Here is a 24,336-nt window from a genome sequence, read left to right as displayed (position 1 = left end):
AAGATGTAAATTCAGAGATATTGTCGGTCTGGCCTGCCTTCGAGTATTTACATTTTGAGGTTTGCCATTTTCTAGCTTGCCTTTTTCCTTTTACTTTTTTTTTGAATATTCATCGATAGCTGTACTGAAAGTTGCGAAAGGACTAACGCAAATATTTTCATTGTTTTTACGAGAAATGGGTTCGCCAAAATTCAGCATTCAACGGCACCACGTAAAAGCTTCAATGATACGTGAATCGTTAATCAAATATAATAAAAAAATGTGTATTTACGCAAAAGCATAATGAAAAATACAAAAAACTCACGTAGCAGAGCAACGATTTGTTCTTTGTTCGATTTTATGTTTTATTTATTGACCGAAAAAACGGTATAAAATAAATAAACCTGCAGAAAGAATACATAATGCGCGTAAAAGAAAACTTTTGAAACGAACGCGAAAACCGATAAAAGGCTCTTAAACATTGAAAAAATTGGTACTTGAAGGGAAAAATGGAATTTGAATACGCCATCAGTTACTTTCATTAAAATTTTCGAGTGCTTGAAGGAGAATTTTGTTTTGAAATATTTTAAGAGCCAATATTCTCATTCAATTGGAAGTCCCCTTATAATATTTATGAGTTGTAAATTTAATAGAAATATTTCTCACGCACCCTCTTTAGATGCGAAATATACTTAATATAAACTCAATCTTTTAAATAAAAAAATATAATTAATTCATTACATTTATACCTAATTACATAAACGATAATCAGTTAATGTTAATTTTATAATTAAGTCATTTGACACTGCTAGGAATAAGAAAATGAATGTATTGCTTTCATATTTATTATATTGTGTTTCATTTATAATTCTGAAATGTTGAATCTACATGTCGAATATTTATTTTTTAATTGCTGCAATATTTATTTTTACAAAAAAATATGTAGCATAAAAATTTGAAGGACAACTAAACTATATTTAAGATAATGATTCATAATAATTCCTGATTTTTTTAATGGTAATTATTTATAGGGCGCATAATAAAGTAGCTTATAAAGTTTATTTAATATCTGCTATGTAAGTCATATTTAACATTTGGAGTAAATATTTTAAAAGGTACAAAAGATTAGGTAAATCAAAATATATGATTTTTTTTGTTTTGATTTAATATTCTAGGAAAAACTATATAAATCTAATATGAAAAAAGAAATCGGAATTGAAGTTTTAATATTATTATAATATAATGCTGATACAATTTTTACTCACAGGCAATGTCTTATATAATTGATCTACGTATATCGTTCTAGTAACTCAGGGTTTACAAATAGGGACAATCTCTTGGGGATAGATAGAGTACATTTTTAAAAAAGCTTTAAAACACATTTATGTATAGCCGGAAACCCGATTTTATCGCGTACTTGTATATGTCTCTTTAACTCAAGAAAAACACAAATAGTTTTTTATATTCTCATATAAACTAATTTATTATTCCCATATAAACTAGGTATTTAGAACATTTTTTTGTGCAACAATGTTACCGAATAAACTATACTATAGACTCAATTATAAGAGAAATACGATAATCTATTTTATAAAAGCAATATATTTTTTTTTGTATAAAACATATTGTGTTGCTTTTATCAAAAATAATTTTCTTGCATTTTTTAAAGAAATATATAGATATAAATAATATTATTCACCAGGAAAACTATAATAAGTATACCATTATATATAAAAAAAAGTGAGTTTATGTACTGAAAAAAATAAATTTTATAAAAATACTGTTTAACAGATTGACCATAAAATAATAAGCTTTAAATAATAATAGCGAATTAAAACAAATATTATAACCTTTCATAAGATTGATTAATCACATATAATGTAACGTTTACATTTATATTTTTTTCATTTCAGGATTTATAATTAAGTCTAATATCTAGACAACACCTAATTATTAATCTAGAGCATCTGGAGTGCAGATTTTCTAGAATCTAACTGTAGGTGATTTTACATTAGCAGTTGCAAACTAACCTTACTAAAAAATATATGATGGTTTTTTCTTTGCGATCTTTAATAATAAGAATGTTTTTATTTATAATTACCAATTTGTCAGGTTAGATTAGGAATTAATGACTTTGATAAGCATGAGCATTGCACTATCTTGATGGTTACTATTACTTTTAAAAGCGTTTAAATCTAAGGAGCGCCAAATAAATAAGGGCATAATTTTAACAAATTTTGGGACATGACAATAATAACAAAAAAATATTTATGGGGTCTTCGTATATTTTGCTCTATAAGCAAAACATGATTAAAGCATGAGTTTTTAATCCGTGGATAACGCCTAACCAGGCAAAGTCTTGTAAACTTGTAATATACTTTTTAATTGTGAATTGTTATAGCTGTGATAAAGTATCATAAGATGCTTTTTAATGTGCAAAAGCTCTTTATAACAATAACATGATACCCATTTAACTACAAATATATTTAGCCACGCATAATATGAGTCTTATTAATCATTAAAAAATATATAATTACTGCTATTCTATTTTATTAAATATCTAGTAAAATATAACGATCGTAAAAAGCCCTTTAGTAAAAAATCCCGAACGTGTTTAATAAATTGTAACCTAAAGTCAAGGTGTAACGTCAATTTATTTTTTGCTTAATTTGCATTAATTATTTTATTTACTAACGAGAGACAGTGGCGATACTTGTATATATTTTATATCGTTACTAAGAAAAGTGTAACACTAGAAAATTTAAAAAGTATTAAAAAAAGTTTACTTTCTTCTAATTAGATTTAATGTAAATAATATCGCCCACAAACATTTGTGCCCAATTTTATAGACTCGGTAAACCAGTGCGTCAATGCGCTATTTTTAGATTTTCTAATTAAGTGCCATATTACTATTATTAATATGTTTTGAGTAGGTGGGCTTTGCGATTCGATATTGTAGTAAATGTAAATTTATAAACCCCAAATCGTGCGATTTATTTATTAACTATTATACCCTGCTCGAATTTAGTGTTAAATTTCAGCTTTCGAATACATCCCGTTCCATATCTACGGTTCGCATCTAGGGTTTGTCAGTATTGTGAGCGCTAGTTCAAACAATAGTACATTATGAGAACGCTAACTAGCTCATTAAGAACAGCCATCTATCGCGGTCTATTTTTGTAGGTATACGCGTCGATTCGGGGCGCTTGATAATAAAACTTGTCAGGTGAAAGTAATTGGCCTCAAAGGGCACTTTACCTTCGGTAACGGCCCGCAATGGGGGAACATTACTTCTACTCTCTGAAACACATTTATTTGATCGGTCAGATTCAGAATCCAGATTACTCAGATTATATGCCCTTTCCCAATTTCGGCGCAAACTTTCCGAGTAATATTTCTTGTCGGCTTCCGTGCCCGGCCCCGGCGTAAGTAACCAACGACTTTTGTATGCCCTGACACTTGATTAAAATTTTACACAAGATTGTACGTGTATGGGTACATTAAAGGATCGTATAAGGATAAGTTAGTAAATTAAATTTAGAGCAAAAATTAAATTAAAAAAATATGATATAATATATCATTAGAGTTATAATACCTTGTAAGTTTGTTTAGTATTATATTAACCGTTTAATTTAGGTTTATTTATTTACTCGTAAATTAAAATATTTTTTAAAATACAAAAAAAAGTGCTTTGATGTAATATTAAATATCAACATTTTCAATATGAAAAGTATGTATTATATTTAGCAAAATCAATGCTTGTAGTAAGAATATACGTATGCGAAATTTCACAAACGCGGCACAAACCTGCCATGCTAAAATATTATATAACATGTAATACACAGTATAAATAAACGAGTTATACTTTAAAACAAATCTAGCATGTGTCGTAAACAGAACCATAAAACTTGGCTAACAAAGAAAATCGATTTTCAACATTTCAACAAATATACACGATTTTCGCATGAGAAGAGAAAAAATATTATTGCGTGCTCCCACCATGTGCAACACTGTCTAATGTTTGACAATAAAATTCAAAGACAGATATTAAAGCGTATTATAAACGATGTTAAGCTGAACTGTAAAACAACAATTGGAAACATTAAAAGCAAACCGTAAAATTATTACGCTCGCCTCCGTGCTTGGCGATAATATCGAGACTCGTTTGCATTTTGTTATAATTGAATAATTTATTCAGTGCTTATATTTGTTTGGGTATTTAAAGTAATTTATATATACATTTTATATTAATATAAATTGTAATGATTACAGACCGATCAAAACTGCCTTTTTTATTTTCGGACAAAACCATAAGTTTCGTCTAAAATACGAATTGTGTTTCGTAAAAATTTACAGAATAAAAATAAAAAAAAAACTTTAAAATTACCAAATTTTGAATCTTATACAGATTCAACGGTATTTTCATAACGTTAGCGTTATATGTATCTAAGCTTAATTTTTGTTATAAGACATTTTTTTTACGAGTAATTATTGTTCAATAAATTTATAATTAAAATAGAAAGTTCACTACCATAAATGAGATTTTTACTATTTCCATTCTGATAATTTTCAATTTATTTTCCCGTTTACGAAAATATTACCTAATTGATTGTGTAATAAATATATTTAAGGGCAGTATTTATATTTCATAAATTGTATATGCTATTGAAAAATGTTGCTACATTAAGCGTAAGTACTTTATGATTGATTTGTTGTAAGCAATATTAAAACTATATATATGTATATATCAAGGAAAATACTTTATTATAAATTTTATTTTCACAATGGTCTTAATAAATTTATAAAGTATAGCCTTAAAAGTATGTACGACCTTTAAGTTATTATATTTATTATGATTTTTTAATAAATAATAAATTTAAATTAAACTGAAGGATAAAATTTCTACTAAAATAATAAGTATTGTAAATGTATTTTTAAGTGTCAAGATAATATTTTTTTTAAACGCAATTAAATTTGGCATTTATATATAATATTTCTAGTTTTAAAATATGCACTTAAACCTTGATTAATAAAATAAACTTCTGTCTGTGTTTATCTCTTTCATAGCTTACTGGTTTGTTAAGTTTTGGATTTGTTGAGTTAATTAATTGAGCACGCCTAGTAAAACCCATATAAACCTCAATTGCTCGAATGAGTAATTCAGTGAAACGGATGGCTATCTATTTATTTATGTTTTACGAAAAAGCTTTTCTCTGATTTAACCTTCCTGACCACATTTTGATACATTTTATTTGCTCCTATCTTCATAACTATGAAAAACACAATATTCTATGAGTAGCTGATTATTTTAATTTTTATTATGTACGACCTAGCTCGATTTTAATAAATCATTACGCTATTTATCCTAAAATTAGGAAAATCTATATTAATAGTCTTTTGTGCTTTAATAACATAACTATTTATTGAATTAAGAAAAAATTAAATATAGTGTAAATTTTATTATTGTATAGGCTTTATTATATTTATAAGAGTAATTAGCGTTTAAGTAGTTTGAGCTCACTGCAATATAAATAAAAAGATCAATGTCATCTGCATACATCATTAACTATTTGCATGACTGTAAATGGTTATTTGTCTCAACACAAGTCTCAGACAGATTTAATTATTTTATTACATACATTTTTTTAGTTTTAACCCAATTTTACATTAAAATTTTGTAAAGCGTGACAATTTTCTAGATTAAAAATGAATTTTTCACGGATTTAAAATATAATATTTTCATCTCGAAACACGCGAGAGCAAAAAAATAGCACATCGCCACCGGTCGACAATTTTTCACATTTTTTATATTATATTTTTTCAACTGCTCATACAAATTATGATGCTTGATGAAATATATTTTTACACCCTCGTGCGTCTTGGTATTACGTTGTTAAATTTATTAATTATAGTCACCCCTTTGCTAATTAAATAACCGCCCCGCTAACGTGTCAGTAAAAAATAATAAACTCCAGTGCCTATACTAAAACGAGTATATTAAATCTCGTCGTAGCTCGAGCGTAAAAATCAAATGACTAAAAAACTAGCATATTTTATGTTTTTTATTTTTATCAGTGATTAAAATTAATTTAAGCCATCTAGACGTGAAACGTTATATCTCAAAATTAAATTGGAGTTATGGGTTTGTTGAAATTAAATAACATTAGAATGGCAATTGATTTGCATAATTCCTCGAGAATGTTTTAATTATTCAGGGAAGGGCTTCGAAGCAATTCTACTTATATGGAATATTAATACATTGGCAAATATCGATTCGATTAAAGGGTATGTGCGACCCTTCTTAGGAATTGTTCGCTTTGTCGCTACAATTACAAACCAATTGGGCGAATATGTTACGCGTGAAGCATTTCCAATATGTCTTTGTTTTGGAAAGTGAGAATGCGTTAAAGAGTCTTCCATATTTGTGGACTACTTGCTTTTTATTTTATTTTATAATTTACCAGAAAAAAGTTAAAATTTTAAATATAATATGATATAATTTATTGATTTACAATGTTTGAATATATATATATATATATATATATATATATATATATATATATATATATATATATATATATATATATATATATATATATATATATATATATATATATATATATAATATATCGTTACGTTTTTATGATTTATTTATTGCTGTTTACAAGTATAATTGCTAACTTTTCAATAGAAACAATATAATATTTTTAATAGAAAAACGATTTATATACATAATATATTTTAATATTATATATGTAAACTGTTATTTGTATTGATGTGTAGTATTTACTAGAGACAGTTTATTAGCCGTAATTATCAATCGGGTAATTTGTAATGCTAATTACATATAATTATCTATTTAGGGTAATTGATATAGGAAAAAGTGTTTGTGATAGTAATTTTATTGAGTTAAAAATAATACAGATAATTCTGTTTAATTATAGACATTGAAATTAGTCCCTATAGTAGTAATAAAAAAATATACAACATTTTAGTGCTGAATTTGTATATTATTATTTAAATACAATTGATAATAATTATATAATTATTTCTATGTACTACTGAATTGGGATATACATAGCAAGATAATTTACTTGTATTTCGATTTAATTACTTCACCTATTAGTCACATGATAAAGTTAAAGAATTGAACTCTGATGTATATATTTATATATCATATAAATAAATCTATAGATAGTTAATAATTTATTGAACTGAAACATTTGCTCTAAATCTATTATATTATTATATACGTATACACATCGTTGTTTCTTATTTAACTATGCATTTAATTTTACATACTCAAACACTCATAAAATGTCTCTAACACTCGTATAGTCTCTTAAACTTTAAGCAAGTAGATTATTTGGTAACTTCATTCTAAGCATATATTAGTAATATTATTACAATTTTACATAATTCCAATTCAATTAAAGTTTTTATTATTGTAAAAGGGTTTAAATGTTTTCACTCAGATGATTTTATATTTAGTGGGCGATATTAATGTATATTTTATATTAATTTCTATACTGTGAATTTGACATTGATTGTGACTAATCATAACTTGTAGTATACATATAATTTAATTATATATATAAATACTTCAGATGCTTTACTTATTTGTTAGTCTATCCAACATAATGATTATGTATATACATTATATTTTTTTCAAATATTTTTATGTCTTAACATATACAAATAATTAGCACGAGAGACTAGTGGTATAGTCGTTTAGAATTACCCTAAGAATGTGGGTTCTAATCCCATTATATGTTTGTCTGGGAGAACGGGATTAGTGATTATTATATAAATATAATTCTGATCGATCATCATAAATTAAGTTCTTATAGATTTTCCTGTTTTCACGAATGAACATCGTGATAATTAAAAAAAATCGAGCTAGGTAGTACATAATACGTAGAAAAATATTTTTATTATTGAGCTTTAGCTCATAGAAAATATCATACTCGTATTTCTAAAAATAAGATTTTTCTACTTTTTCTTAATTATTTATATTTAATAAAACCATACAGGTGCTTATGCTTATTTCGCGGACCCCAGTGGGTCCGCGTGTCATCTAATCAAAATATATAAATGTGGATGAAATGGTTAAAATAAATATTTATGTAAAGAATTTTTTTACAAATTGCAATCAATATTTATATATATATATATAAACAACTCGAAATAATTGTTAGAAAGCTTAACCATATGTTTCAGAGAACGTATGTTTATATTTTAGACAGAGCTGGGAAGTAGAAAAAGATTTTTAAAAATACAGGTTGCAATGGTAATCAAGTAGTCTAAGGCACTATTTTTTGCCAGTATGCGAATAAATTTTGCAGCAGAAAGTTTGTTATCAAGGATAAATAGTCACTTAAAATCAAAACATTTATTCATTACAAGCAAACCTATTGATTATATTAAATTGCTTATAATAATTTCTTAATAATAATCGTAAAATCATCATTATTTTATGTTATCAATTTATTTAGCCCAATAGCTAATAATGTCTATATAATTGCAAAAGATTTAATTAAACATTGTATGATGAATATGTGCACTTAGCTCTATGGATAATCTCATGTGCGAACACAATTAAAAAATTACATTATCTGGTAATACAATAATACAAAAAAATATTTGCCAGTTAATGTAACGGAGCAGTTTATAACCAAAATATATACATCACAATGGTTTACAATTCAAATGGATAAATCAATATTTTTATAAAATAATGCGATTTTGCTGGTGTATGTTAAATATGTCGATTATTCGGATAAAAATATCAAATATGTTATGCTCTTTGGATTTAAAGGATTATATCACTGTAAATGTATATGTAATGCTATGAATGTTAACGCGACTGAAAAGGGTTTAAAACAGAATCAAATTTTTACAAACAATTTGCCTTGAAAATGTTATACTATAAAATATATAACATTAAACTACGAAAAACAAATCATAAAATGACACTTATCGCGGGCATTTAAGATGTGAAAAGTTATCATTCTTTAAGAAGTCATTGCAACTATAGCAAAATATGATTTCACTAGCGGTGAGTAAAGCATCATAAGAAATTGGTTCAAAAAACCATTTAATAACACTGGGATTGCAGAGAAATGTTTTACGTAAAATATTGTTTGATAGCAATAAAAATATTATCGAAAATTAAGAAAATTAATCAACTTACTGATTTTCACCTTGATGTGTTAAGAGTAGTCTGTACCAATCAGGAACCTGAATTGTATAAAATAATATAAAAAATCACATTCATTTTTTAATAAACAAATAAATAAATATTATAATTTCAAATATTTTCAATATACTTTTTTATGTATTTTTATTTATATATTTTTATGTTTGTTGCCCATAAGCGATTAGGTGTGAAACTGTAGAGCTGAACAGGTATATGTATGTATGTATATACAATTTGCATGTGCATGTGCAAATGCAAAAATAAATTAAGATTTAATTTTACTTCATTATATTTATTATGCTGCGGCCCGTGAGACATTGCAAACGTCTGTATTTGGCCCAAAGAAAAAATAGTCAAATATTACTGTTTTACAGGATGCTTAGCAAGAATTAAGACCAAAATTCATGGTCGAAGAAGTTCTTGAAGCGAAGTAGTGGTCTAAGAATTGAGGTGTAGTAGAATCGAGTGAATTTAATCCAGTATTGGTACCGCTTTATATTAATTTAAATTAAATTAAGGCCATCATGACTGAATAAGTTAATTTAATGCATTATGATGGTTAAAAACAGTATATAATATTATTACAAAACACAAACATATATAATACAAATAATTAAAAAAAAAAAAAATACATAAAAAAAGAAGAAAATATCATGAAATATTAAAATTAAATGACACAAATCAGACCAGCTTCTCGTACTTGACATTAAACAGATCTTTTTGCAATGTCAGCGTTAAGTATTAAGGAGCTGAATAGCCATAGGCGAGTCGAACGTACTGGCTCTAACGGGCATCAAAGGAGGACGCGATTGTGCGACGCGTTCCATAATCAAAAAATGTAATTCTTTGCAAGTAATGACGCTAAAGTAAACATATCCTACAATATTTATTGTGTATTTTTTTCTCGGAAATTTTTAAAAAAAAATATGCCAAATTAAGTATTCTATTTTTCAGAATTTTTATCAAACCTAATCAGCCTTATCTTGGCTTTGGTAATTTAAGAACTACATTAATAATTAAATGTCTAATAACGACAAATTTTAATTTACTTATAAAAACAATTACTACTAGACTATTAATATGGCATTAAATACTTAAGTATAATAATTGTTTACTAAGAACAAATAATCTCAAAAACGCTTGTTTCCTCTGCCGCACAATTTACAATTATTTGAGGTATTATTTCCACAATCGATGGAAACTATGTTGGAGCACTTATTATTATTATTATTAAATTTAAATTAAGCGTGGTTGTTGTCATTATACGTTCAAATCAGATTCGGAACAAATATTTCTCCATAAATATTGAATATAATAGCCATATAGATGTGAACAGAGATGAGTTCCGCGTTGATAATTATGTTTTGTCCCTGATAGGGGTCGTCGCTTTCGAGGGCTGTATCGATCTGATAGGCTGGTGGTCGTCCTTTCGGTTCACTTGCCAACCATATACCGAAGCCTTTGCCCTGGGCCACCATTATCTGTGGTTAATCAAGCATGATGTTAACTGTTACCTAAAATTACGCCGGTCGTCTTCGTTTTAATCCGTGGCGTTGTTTTAAAACGAAACCATTTTCGTCGACGCCCCTAATCGATACACGCACGTACAGAGTGGTCTAGTAAGCAAATAAAACATAATTTAAACATGTAATTATTTGCTAGAATTAAATTATTATTATTGTTAATAATGATCTAAACACATAATGCTTAAAAATAAATTTTATTGAATAGGTACGCAATAACATGTGCAGCACACTTAACATCACGTAATTATTGTAATCACTTAAAATTTTTTTTTTGTCATTTAAAATAAAGCTATAAAAATATACAATACATTTTTTAACTTATCTCACAAAATGCATATAAATATAAATCATTAAATAACACTATCAATTTTGTAATAAAAAATAATATAAAAGTATATTGCTAAACCAAACATACCCACTAATAAAATGTATCAGTGACTACAACAAAAACAACATTAAATTTAAATACAAGTACAAAATGCCAGGGCACATATTATTTTATAAGCTAAAAGATAACATTTAACTGGTTTCAGATATTCAGTAAACTGTATTCATATTACACTTACTTTTTTTGCTAAGAATAAAAAAAGCTTTTTAGTTTTTTCTTCAAAATTTGAATCACCTACGTTTCATTTTATATTCATATTTTTCTATCAAATTATTGCTGAACAATGGGAATAATTTTAAACCAGTTACATGCATAGCATATAGAATTATTATGTTTGTAGAAGTAAATGTAATATTAAAGTAACAAAATACAGATTTTCACGTCTTAATTTATTCTAATAAATCATTTAATTATGAGCTAGTATGCAAAGAATGTGTTTATTGTTAATATATATTATATGAATTAAACGAGTGTCACCTTTTCGACACGTGTGTGTTTAGTTGATAGACAAACGATAATAGTATTTTATCACGAAAAGCTCGTAATAACGTCAACATTTAATAGTAATATAAATCAAATAAACATGTATTTAGATGTGTAATATATAAAAAACAATATTATACATATTTTTTTAATAAATTCTAAACTTTATAAGATCCGTCACGCATCACGACGAATCACTGCGTATATAATAAATGCGAAACGACAAAACTTCTTGTTTCGAGTTTGTGAAAGCCTGTGACCATTACTTCAACATGCAACTTAGGAATCAACGTCCGAAAGTCCTTCTATAAAAACGTTTACGCCTTGTTGCACAGTGGTCCGGATTTAGAGATTAGAGATACATTAAAATGTTATAAGAAACTAGTGTAATGTTTATTTTGGGTAATTTACATATAAATAATAAATGTATTTTATAAGATTTTTTGTACGAAAAACTTAAGCATTATTAAATATATTTAAGAAAATAAAATTGTATTGTTAAGCATGGTATATAACTTAGCTTTAATTGGAAAGATGATTATTTTATTTTAAATACAGAATAATTATGTCTTTTCAGCTCTAAAAATAAAACCATAAAATTAAAACTTAATTAATTAATAAATAATATTCTAGATTATTATAACAAGTAATTTTATTTTATTGTCTAAGTAATAAATACGTATCAAATAAAATGCCACATAGCAATTTCACATTATATGTATATCTTTTTTTTGTACAATATCAATTAATAACCATAAATTGTAAAAGGGCAATTTAACTTAAAAAAAGCGTTTTAAATAATGTATTGTTTATAATACGCTTTTTTGAATAAATGAAACATATAAAATATATATTATAATAATATATAAAAATAAAAATTATCTTAAAAAATTAAATTTCGATATCCATTTTGTATGCTCTTTGTCTGCCTTGATTGAACAGGCTAGAGCTCTGTGCTTTGTGTTTCTCCGTTTTACTGTCGATACCACATTATGGATCGTGAAGAAAAAAGAAAACACATCTTCAAGGTTTTAGATTTTTTTCCTAGTCGGTGTCGTGTGGCATGATAAATCATCTTGACGTCGAATAAAACATAAAAAAAAAAAAAAAACATCGCTAATTAGCGTCGAAACTTCGCCAAAGATCAATTAATCATCGACAAATTTGCTTGCGCGTCAATCAAACGGGGGAAAAAATGTAAATTGCCTTATGGGTGAATTCTAAACCTTTTGTGTCGTTCTTTGGTGAAATTTGCGGTGTTGCGTTTAAATTTTCAAAATTGATTCATCCCTTTGAGAGATGAAAGGAGAGATGCCACACAAGACAAAGACACGAGATTACCTTTATCTTATGTCGAACGGCCTTTGTGTAATATATGATTTTTTATACGTTACTCAAAACGGATATTTTCTCTGAAGGTTTTTGATCGTTTAACTTTGACATGTTTGTGTAATGACAAAATGTAAATGAAAATAAGATCGATAAAGCTATGACGTTTAAAAATATTTGTAATGGATTCTAACAATTATATGATACATACGAAGGTTGAAAATTTAGTCTTTCTGAATTCAAAAATTTAGATATGAAAATTACCACGGTAAAATGTTTTGTTATAAGTTGGATCGAATCCTTTTTTAATTTTATCCAAATTATTTTTATCTATCACCACGTAAAAATGTTTTACTGGTACCTATCATTGGAATCTTTTAAGCTAAAAAAACTGTTTTAATGCCAGAAAACCATACGAGTTTGAAATGCATTGTTTTTATCACTTTTTTTATGAAAGCAACAAGCATTGAGTGTTTGTGCTATGAGAATTCAATTAATTTTAGAAAATTTAAAAAGCAACTGGATTGATAATTATACTCATTTTTATTTTTAATATTTGTGAATTTCGTATTTTTATCATAAAAATATGTAATAATTGTTTAAGGGTTTGTCCTGCACGCTTTTGTCGGGTCACTGCTTCTACAACATAATAAAAATCATATAAACTCGAACAAAATAGTTATGGATCGACGACAAACGAAAAATATTAAGAGAGAAGCTGCTTCTTTCTTCACGTCAACCTGGTCCAGCTCAACGTCAGGAATTCAGAGTGTAATCCGCTGCGAAGATGACCGATTTCTTTAGATGCAAAGAAAAAAAGAGGAGTTTACCTATGTAAATGACAAATTATACAACTTTACGTTAACGTGCCTCTATTTTTTTCACAATATATACATTAAACTCATAGACCAGTACAAAATAATAGCAGCGTGTATTGATTTTTTAATGCCTTTCTTAGATTATAATGTTTTAAGTAAGACTTATTATTGCCTGTGACATAAAATTATTGCAGGGCTTGATTGTTGATTATACTAAACAACGCAGTGTCTTTTTTTTGTAGACCCTTGTCTCAACATTTTTGAGTAATCGTGAGCCATGGGTATTGAGTGATATTATATCAAAGTTTATAATATGTGTATGTATAGTAAAGTAATCATTTCAAAAGGATAAAAGTAGATATTTTATTTGTAACAATCTTTTGTATACATCCTAACAATATAAAGAATTTTATTCTATATTATAGCATAAAAATTTACATCCAAAGAATAGAGTTTCTTAGAAATGCAAGCTATGAAGCTGGAATCTTACATGGATGTCGTACAATTCATTTCCGTTATTCGTAATTTGTAAGAAACCTTTTACATATGAGTACAAAAGTGTATTGACTTGGCTTTACATTGAACTTTCTCCTATAAAAATGTTCTGAAAAATACGATTCTCCGTAATGCAATAATATAATATATATTGGGGCAATTAAATTTTATTGCACTATAAATGAAATATTTACAACCCGCGTCTGATCAATATTTATGAGAGCAGCACTAATTATAATTAATTTTCTATGTGCCTTACCAAGCACGAAAGGTGTGTATAAAATAGTAATAAATTCGAAGCCCATGCTTGTATTTTGTGTATATAGATAAATGTGTATTGCAATTTTTATCAAATTGCCAGCGAAGTAAAAATAAGGCACAATTTATGCGGGCATGAATATTGATGAGTCGATCCGATTTCGTTAATCGCGCGTACCCTTTTTTCAGATATTTTTGTAATTAAAAAAAGTGCTTTCGATCATATACATACGTACATGCGTAGGTATCCTTCGATTACGGCAGACCCTTTTAAGAGCGGATCGCTTTTTCGGTTTTTTGACCAATTTGCAAATTATGACCGCTATTAGCGATAACGTTCTGGACTGTTGAGTTTTAAATATTTTTTTATAATTTATTATTATTAAAAAACTCGAACAAGAATCGAAACTAACTAGATTGAACGATAATTTGGGTATCCAGGCCGCTAATCCACCAACGTGAATAAATTTCGTCAGAGAAGATCCTGGGGGAGATAAAAGTTCTGGGTACAATAAGAACGAGAGATCCTTGGGGTGATAGCTTAATACAAAATTTTGTATAAATAAAATTAATTATTGTACACAATAGAAAACGTACATGAGTTATAAAACCATTCTGGATACATCGATGGAAATTTCAGAACATGTTCACTATGCAGAACGATAAAGCATATTATATATTAAAGTTTACTTAGTCTTAATTGAAAATTAAACTATATGTATTTAATCAAGTGCTTTATATTGATATACTTTTTAATACATAATTTAGATAGCGGCTATTAGATAAATAAAGCGTGCGTTTTTATTTTTCTTGTGTACGCACTACACGCTTTGTAATTATTGTATATGATTCATTAGGTATATAGTAATAATGTATTTTTTATTTATTAGTGTTTGGGTGTTACATTACCAAAACATTTAGGTATTACACATTATTATTATATAACAAATAATATAAGTCAATATATATATATACTAGGATAGTTTTTATGCATCTTCAGCATTCCAACCGCCTCAATTAAGATCATTCGATTTTTCTTAGCCCGTCAATCTTATTTATAATTTTTTTTCATACCAGTCTATCCCCTTTCTTATATACGTTTTAAATAACGAGCCCACTTTAGTCGGAATATTTTTATATGTTGTACAACATTTAGGTTCCCAATTAATTTTTTTTTTAATGTCATTAGGTATATAATAGTATTCAATAAATATTGGATGATTTTAGTTTAATATATATATTTAAACAATCGTTTTAGTGTGATCTTAGGTTTCAGTTAAATATAAATATGTCAAGCAAATAAACACTAGAGAAAATATCCTATTTTATTACTAATTTTTTTAAGAAAAAGGTAAAAGAATAATTAAATAAAAATTCATAAGTGTTTTACAGTACATATGTAATGATCTTTATATATTATTAACATACGCACATATTAATATTATTAACATAAGCACAGACATAATTTTGTAGCCAGAATAGTTCAAATAAAAGGATTACACATTTACAGAATAAATCAAAGATTGATATTTCAGATAAAGATTATATGTTCAAATACAGGTGTCCCTAAAATAATCAATAAAACTTTAATTTTGTTTGGTAATTATATTCCGATTTGTAAACATTTGTAAGGAATTCTATGTGTAGTTATTTTCACAATTTATTTTGTTTTTAATGTAAATATTATTTATTATAATTGCATAATTATGAAAATTTACATAATCTTTTATTAAATATTACTTTAAATACAAATATTAAAACATTTGATCTTTTATCTTTCAATTATATATTTTAAGAATAATTATTATATATTATATAAAAAATAAGTAATGATTATGTTATACTTTGTATACATTGATTTTATAAAAACATCAATAAAAGCTTATCTTGAACCTTTTAAATTTATGAATAAAAACGCCAATTAAAATAAAATACTACATATTTGCTGATTGCCTTATAAACTGGCGTATTATATATTATTAAAAAAATAATTTTTAACCATTAATTAAACCTATTTTATTTATCTTTTATATAAATATTTGCCCCTTGTATAAATATATAACATATTTGTTAAAAAGAGCTTAAAGTTACGTTTATTTTGTAATAATAAAAACATCAGGCTTAGACTTAATATAAATATATTTAAACCTTATTTTACGTATAACTAAAAATAAGTCTTTGTTTCATATTTTTATTTTTTAGCATAAAGTATCTTAAAAGGAAACCATTTTTGTGGGTTTTTTTTTCTAACGGAATTTTTATCAATACTTTTAAGCATAAGAAAACAAACAACTCAAGATATATAACACATAAGAAATGTAGCAAATTATAGTTTATTGAAATGTTAAATTCATAATTATGTCTTAAAATGATTATCAGTATTTAAAAAAAATAGTGTCATTTAATTTATTTTTATTGATTTTTATTTGTACTTATTTTATTACTTATTTGATAGTAATTTAATCAGTAAAAAATATAAATATATTTATTTTTTATTAAAAGCATAGTTGTAACCATAGAGAGTTGTAAGAATATTTACCATTATTACCCCCAGTGAGAATTACACTCGTACCCATTTACCACTTTTAACATCTATAATAAAGTCGGTCCGTGTAAAGCGCTCTTGGCTTTTAAATACGCATACGTATAAAATTAAAGCTATAATTTTATTCACATATGTTAATTCACTCATCGCCCGCGATAAGATTTTCACGCTTTTCCGCGCACAGTTATGATTGAGTTATTATTGACGGTTCAGTTTATTTTTGGGCTGGATTTTTTTATTTTATTTCTCAGCTATTATATTTTTTTGCTCTATTTCTTTTCCGGAGAATTACAATAGTGGCGTTCGTTGAAAGCTGCGTGGCGTGCTTTCGGTTATTGTGAACTTATGATCGATGTGGGCGGTGTTTTGTTTGGCATCACGGCGGCCTTTGGTCGTTTTGTTGAAATTGTAATGCTCAAACCTTTAATTTGCCTAATGAAAATCAAAACAAGCCTTTGATTATTTAGTTTAGCTAACGATAAACACATTTTGTAATTTGAACAAATATTGCTGTGTACATAATACAATATTTGTACTTCAAAGAAAATACTACTAAATTACAAATATTTTAAGTGTATCGTTCTGCTTTGACTTTATTTATTAAGATATTTATCCATTCAAGATTTTATTTATTTATGAATATTTTGAGTGGTAATTATTTATTTTATTTATATAAAAACTAATATTTAACTTAAAACACATTATTTAACTTGATACAAATAATAAATAAATATAGCAATCACTAGTTAATTGCCTAAAATTAAAACTAATATAAGCCCTTAACTATAGTCGTGCTCTGGACCCTGGTCGTTTATAGCAAGCTGATAAAATCTCTATTTTAACTAATGGTGACCTAATTTTCTCAATAGCTATATAATTTTGATAAATATGTATTTATTTTCTGTTTATATATAATATTTTTTTGTAATAAAAATATCTATTCATTTTTAATCAAAAAGTGAATAAAGGCTCAAACAAACTATTTATTACGTTTTAAATTTTTTTTTGATTAAAAATAATATATGTATTTAAAAATGGATATAATGTATTTATAGAAAGTGGATATGAATATTTAAATATTACACTGACCTAATAATAAAGATATAAAAATATACAGCTATAAAAATAGTATATTGAATAATAAATAGCCTATTTTTATCCTCAGAAGCCCTAATTTTACGTAAATAGATTTTTATTATAGCATAAAAAACTTATCAAGCGCATTACGATGATATTTCGGTTAAAAAATAATGATATTTATAACCGAAATATCACTATTTTTAACCCAAAAATGATAATAATAATATTTATTTTTAATAAAATGCAAACTGTCTATTCAGACAATAAGTGAACTTATTACACTTGGTCAAATAGAAACATGTTAGAAGCCCCCCATTAAATGCTTCATTATAATAACTACCTTAAAATGTCTTATCTCTATTTTTTTATAATATCTTATTATAGGGTGGTTGGTAATATATTATTGCTTATGTAATTTAATCTAATTGTTATTGTAAACATATGTGAATGATTACGTGTACGTATAGTTATAACATTGTAAAGCAGACTACTTGCAGTATGTCACTTGTCTTTTTAATTGTTAATTCTTATAATCTCTGACACAGTTGCAGTAAATTAATATATACTTGGTAGGCACAAACCAAAAAGCACTGGTCAGCAACTTCAGGAATTTATTCTGGAATATCGTTAGTATGTTGATATTAGATATGGTGGTCACACCTTAAATTTAAGCTCCTAAGACCACGCTTTTTAATTATAGTGTTACATATAATCATTTTGTTTTCTAATGCTATGCCTGAATTTGGTCCTGTAAATCATTACAGTCTGCAAAGATAATTAAATAAACAAATAAACTTAATAATATTATGTACATGACTAAATAAACATTTTTAAATTTTTATAAATCGTGATTAGTATCAATTTATAAAAGTCTAAAGGTTTCTTTGACATTTTAAAAAAACTCTGTATTTTTACGTAAACGTGAGATTAATTTTTTCGTTCGGTTAAAATATATCTGAGGAACGCAGCGTCGAAAAGCTCTTTCGTCGCAAAAGCTCTTGCTCGGCTCAAAAGCTCGTGCATCTGGGCATAATTTGAATGCGTGAGCACGAAGATGAATACACGACGCGCAAACAAAGCGTGTCGTAATGGAAAACCACACGACTGAAAAATGATTTTCCTGTAGTTGGACACCAATACCCACTTACGGGATGTATTTGGTCAAAAATCACGAAAATTGGTCTTAAATTAAGGTGAAACACAATTTTTTTGTCAGAAGCGATAAGCTTTTCTGATTATAAATATAATAGTGACTAATTTGAGAATGCTGATATTATGTCAGTATTAAAAATCAAGTGCCAAGTAAGAGTGAAAAACAAACCTATATATAAATTGAAATATTCTAGACAGGATAATGCTCTATCGTGTTATCTGTTTAAAAAGCAACCAGAGCCGTCAAAGTAGACATACTGCAGCTTATATAACAAATCAATACAAAAATTTGAATATGCAGATGATATTGTTACAGTAGCAAGATGAAAATATGCATCTTATGCTTTATAAGTATATAAGTAAACAGCAAAAAATTAATAATTATTAAAAATTTTTTTTTTTAGTCACTAATTAAAATGCAGTTATCGATATTTTGCTATTGAATACCATATTCACAATAATGGCATTCAAAATTTATATTTTACATAGTGTGGACGTGCCATTATCATGCCATAATTGAAAACTTAATTTTACATCTCACATACATTTATTTTAAAAAGCATGTGGTTTTACAAAAAAATCGTTACATATCATACAGCACGAGCATTATTGTGAGATTATGAAAATCTATGTTAATCTAATCTGTGATGATCGATCGATGGATTGATCACATATTCCGATCTCCCAGACAAGATAAAAGAAACTGTATTTTAACTTAAGAAGTAGTCAGGAACTTCAATAGTGCTGGTTATTTTTAAAGTAGGGAATGCCACGCATAAAGTGCGTTAATTATTTGATGTAAATTATGTGGTGAATGTCCGATTGTAATTAATAATTTAAAGGTATATTTATACCTCAAGCTTATTATTAGAATTATTCAAAATTCAAGTTATTTTTATCTACCCTGTTTTCCCCAGTGAATACACGGAATTACATATTGGTGTACTCGGACATTGCCGTGAATTGTTGTGTCAAATGACCGACGGCCGTTAGCCGTCTGCGGGCAACAACGTCGAATATTTCACAGACAGGGCCCTAAAGGTCGAAGGGGGAGCTTTTTGAAAAATTTTCATCCAAATTAGAAAGACCGTAACGCGGCCGCATAATAAAAATATGAATATTACTGCTTGTACGAGAGAAAAAAGTACAGCGTTCAATTCTGGGCAGATGGTACTACGCACGTAGTACGTGTGAATTTTATAATATATTTTTTCTAGATGATTTTTTTTAAATTCATACAATATTTAGCTATATAAAAAATTCAACGATTTTATAAATTTTATAAAATGCATTGTGGGAAAAAACTAAAAAATTGCTTTTTTTTGTGGCATTGTGACGTGGACGTGAATCATATATTACATTTTTTGTTCTTGAATACTATATTAGCTCATAAAGATATTCTATATGAGCTAATATAGATAATTATAAGAGTATTAATAATACATATGAACGATCTTTAATTTTAATTATTCATTACTATATTACAACTATGAATTATGATTAAACATTAGTTTATTATCAGTATTAAACTAGTTATGGAACAGATTATGGAAGTAATATTTATATTGAATATGTCAATATTTTACTTTTTTTACATTTATAAAAATAAGCTTTACTTTACTTGCTAATTTGAACAATAATAGCTTACAAGTTGTCAATTATTATTTTTTATATATACGATTTAAATTACGGTATTTAATATATGTTTTATTAGCTTTGTACCATATTCTGCTTTTTAAATACTAAGCTTAAAATCCTTCAAAGTTTAATTATTAACAAGTAACTCTTATAAGTTAAAGTATACTATTAAATAAATTCAATAATTTAATATAATAAATTAAAATTTAAATACAATTTTAAGGTGAAAAATATTTAATATTGATTGTTCAATAAGTTAATATATACATAGAAGCTTTACTCGAATGTATCAATATATATAAACACAAATTAAATATAGTTTAAAAACAAATATTATTTATAACATACATATATAAACTATATATTTTTTTCAGCGTATTATCTCATGGCTAGAATACATTTCAGATTTATTTAAATACAAATTAACCCTGTACCAATAATCATTATAGACTTGTAATATTTATAAAAATATGATGTAGATGTAACTTATTAATAAAATGGTTACTGTTGTTTTTTTTTTAATATAATATGTAAAATATTGCGTCTTCATTTAAAAGAAATATTTTAAAGTAAAATGTTAGTTGAGCAAATAAATAAGAATATTGTTGAAAATAATTGTTATTATTATACTTTTTTAAAGCAGCTTATAAATTGCTATTCTTGTCATTTACCTAAAATAGTGCTTTTTATTTACACACTCTTTTCCCTCAATTTTATTTATAATATCGAGAACTCTTATTTTTAAGTACAGATTGAAAATATTATACTTTAAATTTAAATACGTTCTCAAGGTTTATATTATTAAATAAAGAGTAAAAATTGTAAATAATATACTAAGCCAATACAATATTGATTGTGATAATGTATCTAAAATTTGTTAAAATAGTATGTCATTCGTAACAGATTAATGGTTATTAATCTGTAACGTATGATCTTTAAATAAATTTAGTATATTTGTAGTATTTATTTTATATTTTGTGTTTTATTCTATACATGTTTGTTACAATAATCATTGTATTTACATATTAAAAAATATAGTCATACATACTTAAATATAACAGCTATATATTTACCAATTAAAATTTAAGGAATACAAATCTTAAGAAATAGTTGTTTTGAATGAATTCACATTGAATTTTATATTTACTAAAACAAGAAAAGGGTTTTACACTTAGTGAACAATAAATATTTTCTGATGTATACATAAATCACTGCAATAATGTTAACAATATTATTGCAGATATTTCAGCAAATAAAAAAATGCTTTATATTATTGTTATATATCTAAATTTATATTACAATGAGACTATATTTTAGAAAATAAATTTTTATAAACTTTTATATTTATATAGCTGATATAGTTACTTCTATACATATAAATAAACACATAGGTTCAAACGATTTTCGTTCACACAAAAAAATTATAAATAAAAATTATACTTTTATATATAAGCTGGCATAATCTTTTATAAATTAAAAAATAAAATAGGTAACGATTATTTAATACATTGTACATTAAATAAAAAAAAATCAGACTGCTAACGTGAGAATGCTATATAATATTACCCTAAAATTGATTGGCTAGTAAATATTAATTAAAATCAAATTTTAATACTAAAACACTATAAATTTATACTTAGTATTCTGAAATACATTAACATTTTATTGCCGCTACTGAAATATTTTGCTGTTAAGCAATTTCAAACATCACTCCAATTTACATACGTATATTATAAACTGGCAAATAGTTAGATTGTACATTTCTCGTACTAACGAATAAAATTACGTCAAAGTTTTAAATGCGAAAATTTAAATTTATGTTCATTGCGTCTCTCAAAATACATGTCTGGTTTTTTTATATAAGGTTAATTGCATATATTTTTTGATTTTAATTTACTATGAAAAAAATTGATGGTGCTTAAAAATTTCTTCTAAAACGTTTTAATATTATCTTAAATTACATTGTAAAGAAGAACACTCTGTGTTAATGTTTTTTTTTGTAGTTTTTATTTTATTTTATGTTTTGCATTTCATAATTTTTACGAACTTTTTATATTTTTATTATATATGTTGCATTTTAATAGTTTGTATAATTGATTCTAAAATAAGTGAATAAAGTTGTTAAATAAAATTTAGATCAAATGCGTTCATTATCATAGCAAAATATCTAAAGCCCTGAATGTTATAAAATTAGCTATAAATCAAATAAGCTCTCTTTGAAATTTATTAAAATAATGTAATATCCGTTTTGAAATCGAGTTGAGTCTGACGTAAAAATTCCCTGCCATGTGAAAACGTGGCCAGAGTACTGGTACGTGTCTATTGGCCAAAGGAGCAAGCGAAGAGGCGATAAGCTCACCTGGCGAAGCAAACGTATTTGGTTTTGCGAGCTGGGAGAATAAACCGTCCTATTCAATAGGAGCTTATCTGCGGCTGCCACTCTGCCGTAACTCAACCACTTTGAGGAGCTTTCTTTTCCGAGAGAAGCCGAAAGCCATCCGCAGTGAGTAGAGGTAGAAGAAGAAAAAAATGTGTCCTTGTCTTTATACATCTTTACGCTGGGCGTCGTACCAATAAATAAGCCGCGGAGGAAAACATCCAGTGGCCTTATCTGTCGCTAGCAGGTTATTCTGCGGAAAAGTATCATTTCAGCCAGTATAATATTACAATTATATATGTGTATATTATGCTCGTGATAAATAACAGCCTAACTTCAGATGATGAAATACGAGTGAAGATTTAAATTGCCAGAAGCGCATTTATCATGATAAAAAACATTTTGCAGGCGTCTCTAGTTACCATTTAGACTCTACCTTGCACTATTATCTACGGTCATTATTATTCATTAGATAAGGGACTAGTTTATAGATTGATTTTAATAACCAAATTTATTTATATATTCTTAGTGTCTAAATACCACTTTTTTTTTGTTTTTATATCGAATAATAATTTAAGATGTAAAGAAATACTAATACAAAGAAACCAAACCAGGACTATATGGTGGGTAAAGAGTTGTTTTTGATTCAAGCTCCTTTATTTTATTTTCAGTCATCTTTGAAATATGGGGTCAATCGGTATCCATAAGCCCTGCTTCACAATTTTGCCGATTTTTTTAGATATTCTTGCACGCTAGATTTTGAGAATTTAAGCTTGTCAGATATTTTTTTTAAAGTCAGTGTAGGATATGATTCGATTTCTATACACAATCATCAACTTTCACTACTTTTTAAAGATTGAAATCACTACTTTTGTAGTGTTTAAACTACATTTAACATTTCTAATTTGTTGCATTTTTAGTTGCAGTTGTATCATTATTGCGTATAAATCGTTTGTCAGGTACATATATAACTCACCATCTAAACCCATATTTAATTTTTTTTCCACTAAAATAACTTTTATAGATGATAACTGAAAAATAAAACAAAGACTGAAACACATTTTCACTT

The sequence above is a fragment of the Plectrocnemia conspersa genome, unplaced genomic scaffold, assembly GCF_051122295.1.
Source record: "Plectrocnemia conspersa isolate PC_06_02 unplaced genomic scaffold, ASM5112229v1 ptg000004l, whole genome shotgun sequence".
NCBI classification, from domain to species: domain Eukaryota; kingdom Metazoa; phylum Arthropoda; class Insecta; order Trichoptera; family Polycentropodidae; genus Plectrocnemia; species Plectrocnemia conspersa.
This window is presented reverse-complemented; position numbering follows the sequence as displayed.